Consider the following 9,869-nt stretch of genomic DNA (forward strand, 5'->3'; position numbering starts at 1 on the left):
AACTCCATCTGCCACTTCTCAGCCCAGTTCTGCATCCTATCTATGTCTCTTTGCAGCCGACAACAGCCCTCCTCACTATCCACAACTCCACCAATCTTTGTATCATCAGCAAATTTACTGACCCACCCTTCAACTCCCTCATCCAAGTCATTAATGAAAATCACAAACAGCAGATGACCCAGAACTGATCCCTGCGGTACGCCACTGGTAACTGGGCTCCAGGCTGAATATTTGCCATCCACCACCACTCTGACTTCTATCGGTTAGCCAGTTCGTTATCCAACTGGCCAAATTTCCCATTATCCCATGCCTCTTTACTTTCTGCATCAGCCTACCATGGGGAACCTTATCAAATGCCTTACTAAAATCCATGTACACTACATCCACTGTTTTACCTTCATCCACATGCTTGGTCACCTCCTCAAAGAAGTCAATAAGACTTGTAAGGCAAGACCTACCCCTCACAAATCCGTGCTGACTATCCCTAATCAAGCAGTGTCTTTCCAAATGCTCAGAAATCCTATCCTTCAGTACCCTTTCCATTACTTTGCCTACCACCGAAGTCAGACTAACTGGCCTGTGATTCCCAGGGTTATCCCTACTCCATTTTTCGAACTGGGGCACAACATTCGCCACTCTCCAATCCCCTGGTACCACCCCTGTTGACAGTGAGGACGAAAAGATCATTGCCAACGGCTCTGCAATTTCATTTATTGCTTCCCATAGAATCCTTGGATATACCCCGTCAGGCCCAGGAGACTTGTCTATCCTCAAGTTTTTCAAAATGCCCAACACATCTTCCTTCCTAACAAGTATCTCCTTGAGCTTACCAGTCTGTTTCACACTGTCCTCTCCAACAATATGGCCCCTCTCGTTTGTAAATACTGAAGAAAAGTACTCGTTCAAGACCTCTCCTATCTCTTCAGACTCAATACACAATCTCCCGCTACTGTCCTTGATCGGACCCACCCTCGCTCTAGTCATTCTCATATTTCTCATAAACAGAACATTTACTTTTTTTAAATAATATAGTTTGCTGTGTCTACACTTTTTTTTATAAATTTAGATTACCCAATTATTTTTTCCAATTAAGGGGCAATTTAGTGTGGCCAATCCACCTACCCTGCACATTCTTTTGGGTTGTGGGGGCTAAACCCACGCAGACACGGGGAGAATGTGCAAACTCCACACGGACAGTGACCCAGAGCCGGGATCGAACCTGGGACCTCAGTGCCGTGAGGCGGTTGTGCTAACCACTAGGCCACGTGTCTACACTTTTTAAAGTAAACAACTGCAAATCCTACTTTTCTATCTAACCTTCATAGCTCCATAAGTTTTAACTTTACATTGCATAGTTGTATCCGAAAAAGGGCAGAACTGGCAATGGACCCATTGGTCATCTTTGAGAGGCCAATGTATGGTACATCACAGATTCAATGCAAACTGAACCTAATGTGTAAATTGTGTTTGGCGAATAAAGGCACCACATACGTCTTACAATAGTGGCCTGTGAGTGAATGAGCATCATTTTATTGTCAACTTTTTTTTTTAAGGTCTCCCCGTGTCTGTGTGGGTTTCATCCCCACAACCCAAAGATGTGCGAGGTAGGTGGATTGGCCACATTAAATTTCCCCTTAATTGGAAAAAAAATTGGGCACTCTAAATTTAAAACAAATAAAACATTTTAAAACTTTTTATACACTTATAAATTCAGTATTGCTTGAAAGAAAGAGACATATAAAAAGCTTTTTGTCTTGCACTCATCAGGACACGAGAATACCAGTAGAAGGGGAAAGCAACAATTTATCCTGTGTGATAAGAGAATGCTGATTGGTTGGCAAGTGGTCTCTGCTGGGACATTTCCATGAAGATTTCCCCAATTGATGGTGACTGACCAATAGCTGCCATGCATCATTTGAAATTTAAACCAGAGAGCTTGACCGTGATAGATCCCGGTATTGTCCTGGGGATGAATCATCGAATGGCTGTCCGTTTTAACTGGAACAGGCATAATGTGTGTAGATGTTCTTGTGTCTGCAAAGAACAGGGCCTTGAGTACTAATGTACAAAGCTAATGTAAAAGTCCAGTACATGCAAATGTGTCACTGCGAGCCCAACTAGCAATCTTAAATTGGTTGTCAGCATCATTCTTAGCCCACTGAGGACTATTTAACTAATGATCAATTGCAGAATCACATTGAATGCTGGATACTGTGTTTTGAGTTGTGCAAGCATGGGCTAGTTGGATACAGTCTGTACCTTGCCCATTGCAGACAGCGGCAGGGACGTACTATTTGATATGATCTGCCATTCTTTGGGATGTACAGCCGAAATAGAATCACACTGGTACTGCAATTCAAATATCCCATTGCTCATTTCTGTGATCGGCAAAACCTCTTTTGGCTTGACAGCAGCATTCTGTTAGTGGTGAATACCACTTGTACTGCTACTGCATAGTAGCAACATGAAACAGCTAGCTTCACCTGTTGCTCAAAGGCTTTTGAGATACCTTATTAATTTGGACACTTTTTGGGGCCAAAAGTGATGGCCTTAAGCCAGCTCATCAGTTTGCACAAGATGACCTGATCAGGATAGTCATTAACCCACAGGATTCCTTTTATGGGTCCCAAGTTCGATTCCCGGCTTGGGTCACTGTCTGTGTGGAGTCTGCATAACCTCTCCGTGTGTGTGCGTGGGTTTCCTCCGGGTGCTCCGGTTTCCTCCCACAGTCCAAAGATGTGCAGGTTAGGTGGATTGGCCATGATAAATTGCCCTTAGTGTCCAAAATTGCCCTTAGTGTTGGATGGGGTTACTGGGTTATGGGGATAGGGTGCTCTTTCCAAGAGCTGGTGCAGACTCGATAGGCCGAATGGCCCCCTTCTGAACTGTAAATTCTATCTATGCCTGTGTTGGTTTCCTCTGGGTTCTCCAGTTTCCTCCCACAAGTCCCCAAGGATGTGCTGTTAGGAATTTGGACATTCTGAATTCTCCCTCTGTGTACCCAAATAGGTGCTGGAATGTGGCAACTAGGGGTATTTCATAGTAACTTTATTGCAGTGTTAATGTAAGCCTACTTGTGGCAATAAAGATTATTATTATGTGCCCTATTTCAGCATCTATTTTGCATGGTAAATAAATAACTCAGGATCTACTTAAAAGGTTGTCAATGAGGTCAAACCTCTAGCAGATGGAACTGGAATCCCAATACATATATTGGCCAATGACAGTAGGCTTGAGGTTAACCATGGTAGAGATCCCTCTGGTAAATTTCTCAACTGGTACGTCGAGGAAAAGGAGCTTTTATTTGATTGCTCCATTTCAAATTTGAGCACAGACTGTAGCCCATTAAGACAGGTAAGGGAATTAAAATACGCAGCTGCGAATTTAAATATAGCAAACATATCCCCATATCAGAAATATGCAAGTGGTAGTTGTTTGCACGATTGGGACCTGGAGGGACTTCAATAGCAACACCATCAATTTGGATGTACGTGCTCTTAAAACTGAGCTCAACTGCGCAAGTTGCCGAGTTCATATGAATACTGAAGCATGCAATGGTGGCAGTTCTGGATGGCCATGATATAGTGCTGCAGTGCAAATATCTATGGCTTGCTGCAGTGCAAATATCTATGGCTTCCTTCAGTGCAACTTTGGTGAATAGGTTAGCGATGTCAAATGAGCACACGGACACAGCATTGCCGTCGATGTGCAAGTCCTTTATGGTCTTTGCAAATGTGAACGAATCCTTCAGCGTATGTGGGGAAACTTGCTCAAAACTGGTTGCAACAATTCACCCAACCATTTGTCCCCTTCATACTGCATATCCAGTTATAGATAAGAGTACCCTGGAGGGCAAGTGTCTCAAAAACAGCTTGAACAGTTGAAGGGGCTGGTTTAGCTCACTGGGCTAAATCGCTGGCTTTTAAAGCAGGCCAGCAGCACGGTTCGATTCCCGTACCAGCCTCCCCGGACAGGCGCCGGAATGTGGCGACTAGGGGCTTTTCACAGTAACTTCATTGAAGCCTACTCGTGACAAGCGATTTTCATTTTCATTTTTCAAGCTAGCTGTCTCATTTTACCACTGTGCAATACTGTAGCAATAAAAGTGGTAATTACAACTAACAGGATGCTGTCTTCGAGCCAAAAAGATGTTCTGCCTATCGCACACGAGTAATGTGGCACATGAATTTCAGTGCAAGTGTGATGCTAGGTATGTATATCAAACACCATGTCACTATTCGCAAGGGGCAAGGTACAGATCATACTCATCGTGGTTGCAAAACTAAAAACACACACATTAGATGTGATTCCGCCATTGGACAACATTTGCTAAATAATCCTCTGTGTGCGCTAAGAATTATGCTCAGTAAGAAGTCTTACAACACCAGGTTAAAGTCCAACAGGTTTGTTTCAAACACGAGCTTTCGGAGCACGGCTCCTTCTTCAGGTGAATGGAAAGGCTTGTTCCAGAAATGTTTATATAGACACAGTCAGAGATGCCCCGGAATGCGAGCACCTGCAGGCAATCAAATCATCAAAGATGCAGAGAGAGAGGTAACTCCAGGTTAAAGAGGTGTGAATTGTCCCAAGCCAGTTCAGTCGGTAGGCCTCTGCAGGTCCAGGCTTGTTGGTGGGGGCCGAATGTAATGCGGCCCCCACCAACAAGCCTGGACCTGCAGAGGCCTACCGACTGAACTGGCTTGGGACAATTCACACCTCTTTAACCTGGAGTTACCTCTCTCTCTGCATCTTTGATGATTTGATTGCCTGCAGGTGCTCGCATTCCGGGGCATCTCTGACTGTGTCTATATAAACATTTCTGGAACAAGCCTTTCCATTCACCTGAAGAAGGAGCCGTGCTCCGAAAGCTCGTGTTTGAAACAAACCTGTTGGACTTTAACCTGGTGTTGTAAGACTTCTTACTGTGCTCACCCCAGTCCAACGCCGGCATCTCCACATCAAGAATTATGCTGACCACCAATTTGAGATTGTCAGTAGGGCCCACCGTGTAGCACATTTGCATGTACTGGAAGCTATGTGCATTCATACATAAGGCCCTGTTCTTGGCAGACACAAATAATGTACACACATTGTGCCTGTTTCAGCTAAACAAAATAGCTAACAGCCATTTAGTGATTCACTTCCCATGGCAATGCCTTGACCATCAGCTGCCTGGTTTAAATTTCAAACAATTATTGGCAGTTATCTGTCATTCACCACCAACTGGTGCATTCTCCATACCAATCAGCATTATCTTTTCAAACAGTATGTTTGTTGTTTTCCTCTTATACTGATATTCTTGAGAAGTGTCCTGATGAGTGCAAGGGGAAAAGCTTTAACATGCCTCATTTTTCAGCAATTCTCAAGTTCTGTACTGTCAATCAACTATTATAAATTCAGTTTTAATAGAGCAATGTTATTAGTAGTTGTTGCGTCACTCCAGATCTTATATATTGCACATTTTCTGCATAGTAAAGACAATGTGTGCTGATTTGATATAAGGAATGTGCACTTTTTTGCAGAATTACAAATTAAGAATAGCCTCTTTAAGCCATCAAATCTGTGACTTAAGTGAGGGGTATCAAATAAGACAGAGACATGATTTGTGCGGAACATTTCCAGCAAATAAGTCAACATCTGTAAACTGATGAGCCATTTAGTATTTTAATTGCATAGCTCTTCAAAATACCACTTTGTATGTGTTCTACTAACAAGTGGGATAAATTATCTTTCTGTGCTCCATGGCTTATCATTGAGTATTATATTTAGATTTGTCTTCCTTTGTCTTGACAGGATGTCAGGCCATAACAGTTGAGAGAGGGGAAGAAAATCAGTGTTTGTACTGTGTCCCTGTGGAGCTTGTACGTACAAAGCTTGCCTGTTGTTTTAATGGCTTAGCTTCCTTAACTACTCCAGGTGCTTCTTCTGGTCCATTCATTCTGTAGCTAACATATGAACAGAGGTAAACACCCTGAGCTTCAACATTGGCCTACAGCATCTTAATGGACTCATGACCACATACACGCCCAAACTGGGATGAGATTCGGTTGTAGCTATCTTTGCAACAACAACAAAAATTCCTCAAAGACTTGGAAAAATTAAACAACTTTCCAAGGAGGGAAAAAGATAATGACATCTCTCTTGTCTTGGGGATCTTTTCTTTGTATGGATCACCCCATTAAGAATCTTTCAGTGAGAAACATGGCCTTCACTTCGATTTGCTTTCACATGTTTGCCAGTCCTTTAACCTTTCTTCAGATGCAAATGTCCAACTACCATATAGTGTCACCCATTTAAAGTCAAGTCTGAAGCCACGGTTGAGCCCCATTATGTGCACACAACTGAGATTAGTCAATTGTGGCATTGCCTTTTTTTGGGCGAGGAGGGGGGGGGAGTTGGCAGCTATGAGGGAAAAGGGAAGTAAAGGGCAAAAAAAAGGGCTTCTCCCTGCATACTTCTGCATCGCCCTCCAGGTCAGATTTGTTTGAGGTAGTAAATTTTGATTTATTGTCAAGTATCAAGGTATAGTGAAAATTATTGTTCTGCATACAGACCAGGCAGATCGTTCCATACCTGAGAAAGATATAACAAACGATTAGTACACAATGTAAATTCATAGATATTGAGTGTAGCTTATGGAGTGTCCTGCTACTCAGTAGAGAAGATGCGTGGAGAGATCAGTTCAGTCCATAAGAGGGACTTTCAGGAGTCTGGTAACAGCAGGGAAGAAGCTGTTTTTTAATCTGTTAGTGCGAGTTCTCAAATTTTTTAGTAGTTCCTGCCTGATTGAAGAGAGAATAATCCGGGTGGGAGGAGTCTTTGATTATGCTGCCCCCTTTCACAAGGCAGGGGGTGATGTAGAATCAATGGATGGGAGGCGGGTTCGCGTGATGGACTGGCTGTATTCATGACTCTCTGTAGTCTGATACTGATTGTACAAATACTTGAAACAACAAAATAATACACTCGCGATTAGATAGGCTCTTCAGAAAATGTTGATTGGGGATCAGCTGTGGCCCTCACAGTCATTTGTACCAATGACATGGGCAGCACGTTTCATAGGTCAATCTCTCTCGATCCAAGTTAAGATGCAGCCATGAGGATTCAAGTATTTATCAATTTTCAATCAAGTTCAAAGATCTGCTGGAACGTCAATCACCTGATGCAACAGATGATGGAGACCTTAATCAATGAATGGGGTTATCATATATAATTTGTTTTTCACCCAAATTGAAGCTGCTGCCTCCATTGCTGACATGGCAAAGAACCCGGTCTTGTCTCATAAACAATCTGTCTTCTTCTTGATGTCAGTCCAGCAAATTCTGCTTCAATCTTGCTTTAGGTTCAGAGCTGCGTTGGCCTCTTCCTCTATGACGCACATGTAGACAGACACTGTGATTCACAATAGGGTCTGCTTAGAAATCCATAACAGCCCCAAGCTAACAAAAATAATTAATCAGATTATAACTGCCCATTATGCTAGTCTTCAATACCACCACTGAAAGAGGCGCAGGTTAGTTTTTTTCCTCTATGACATTTCAAAAAAAATTTAGAGTACCCAATTTATTTTTTCCAACTAAGGAGCAATGTAGCATGGCCAATCCGCCTAACCTGCACATCTTTGGGTTGTGGCGTTAAAACCCACACAGACACGGGGAGAATGTGCAAACTCCACACGGTGACTCAGGGTCGGGATTTGAACCCGGGTCCTCAGCGCCGTAGTCACAGTGCTAACCACTGCGCCACGTGCTGTCCTTCCTCAATGACATTTTTAATGTTTCAAAAGATAAAATCATTTTGCTGTTGAGTATGCGCAAATCTTTCTCCCCAGTCGTGCCATCCATTCATTGCACCGGACAATGAGCCATGGCAATTCTGAAATGTTTGGGACCTTACCCTCCCAGACACCCCCACCATCCCCCAACCCCAATTGAGTTAAATTGGAGACACATCCTTGCCATCTCTCAGCTGGGGCTGCGATGTAGACAGGTAATGTACATCAGTGGGGCAAGAGAGGTTTATGTCGACTTACTCTGGCCCTTGTGAAATGTGCATTTAACTGAATCTGCACAATCTATAACTAACACCTTCAACCCTGACTTGTAAACATTTGCTTTTTTGATACAGATTGAAGTTCGAAAGATTAATTTCCTAATGGGATTAAAATGGTAGCACGCTGATGATCTGTCAGAAGGGTTTGTTGATCGGTTATTTCCTTGCTTTGTTCAATACCAACCACTGGGTGCTGCTATGGAGCTAGAAATGTTGGCAGTAGACTAAGTAAATAGCTCATCTCTTTTTTTAAAGGAGTGGGAGGGAATAGTCAGCATTGTTCCCTCACACCCAATAAAATTAGTTTACTTGAACAATTGTCACAGGATGTAAGTTTGGGTTGCATTTTTACCACTGAGTCAAATCGTGGTTATTCTGTTAGGTGTCATCTGTGGCTCAGAGGAGTACACTCATGCCTCTGAATCAGAAGGTCGTTGGTTCAAGTCTATAGTAATTTAAACTGAGTCTTTCAGATGAGACATTTAACTGAGGCCCCATCTACCCTCTCAGTGGAGTTAAAAGATCCCATGCATTTTATCAAAGAAGAGCAGGGGATTTAGCCCCAGTGCGTATTGATCCCTCAATCTATATTACTAAAGTAGATTACCTGGTCGCTTTCACACTGTTGTGTGGGAATTTGCTGTGTGCTAGTTGACTGCAGCGTTGTCTACATTAGAACATTGGGCAGTATCTTCAAAAGTACTTCATTGGTTGTAAATTGCTTTTCACTAAAGACCCCTGTGATGATATGCATTCGGCAAGTTTGTACATAATGATATGCATGTCCTCTGACCACTAGGTGACAGTGTAAACCCATCATATGACCCTGTGGTCAGGGAGTTCGGAGTAGGTCGTGCTGGAGGATGGACGCATTTTGCAGTAGTTCCATAATAGTTAATTAGTGTTAGTTTATTTTTTTCATTTATCCTAATTATCTTACCATGCTGTTGTTCCACAATAAATCATTTAAACTAAATGTTCTGTCATTCATCATTCACTTCGGCCAGTCGACAGAACGTGACAGCCCCGAGATCATGCAAGGCGCGACAGAGTGCAACTTCTTTTTCCGTCCCACATTAAAGCATGGAGGCATACTGTCCAGCCCAGTTTGATGGAAATGCTTGCTTTGAAACTGAGGTCATGTCAGCCTGTTCTGTTGAGCATTCAATCAGAGACCTCACTGCAATTGCCTGTAAAGGAGCAGGTGGTTCCTTGCCTTGTCCAAGATAATCCCAGAAATCAAGTTTATTCCACCACTCGGCTGTGTGCGTGTGTGTGTGTGTGGTAGATGGTAGATTATTGGTACGCATGCTACCACATTTCCAGATGTCACTGACCAGCACTTCAACATGAAAATATACTTTGTAAACACAAGTGTATTCAAACCATAAACAGTATTTGGCTCAATAACACAGAAGCATTATAGCATCTTGTAAACTATGGTTTAGTATTGTCTTTTCCATCATCAGAAAAAACATGCAACCTTTCCAATACAGGCAGCGCAAACTTAATTGGTTGCTCCCTGACTACCAGGAACTACTACAATGATACCATTAATACTGGGCTTCCATGAATATCTAAATGTACGCTATTGGTACACTATTGTCATTTGTTTCTTGAAAACATTTCAAAAATGTATTGATGTTCACTTTTCTGGTCTATTTGGAAATTCACTCAGCTGTTTGAATTGGAAGTGACATTAAAAGTTGAACAAAGCCCACAGTATACTGTATGTACAGTGTGGCTCAGTTCAGGCACATTGTGTCCCTTCCACCTGCTTGTTTTGAAACATTAAAATGTCGTCAAGGTAGAATTTG

Source organism: Scyliorhinus canicula, chromosome 19 (genome assembly GCF_902713615.1).
Source record: "Scyliorhinus canicula chromosome 19, sScyCan1.1, whole genome shotgun sequence".
In the NCBI taxonomy this organism is placed as follows: domain Eukaryota; kingdom Metazoa; phylum Chordata; class Chondrichthyes; order Carcharhiniformes; family Scyliorhinidae; genus Scyliorhinus; species Scyliorhinus canicula.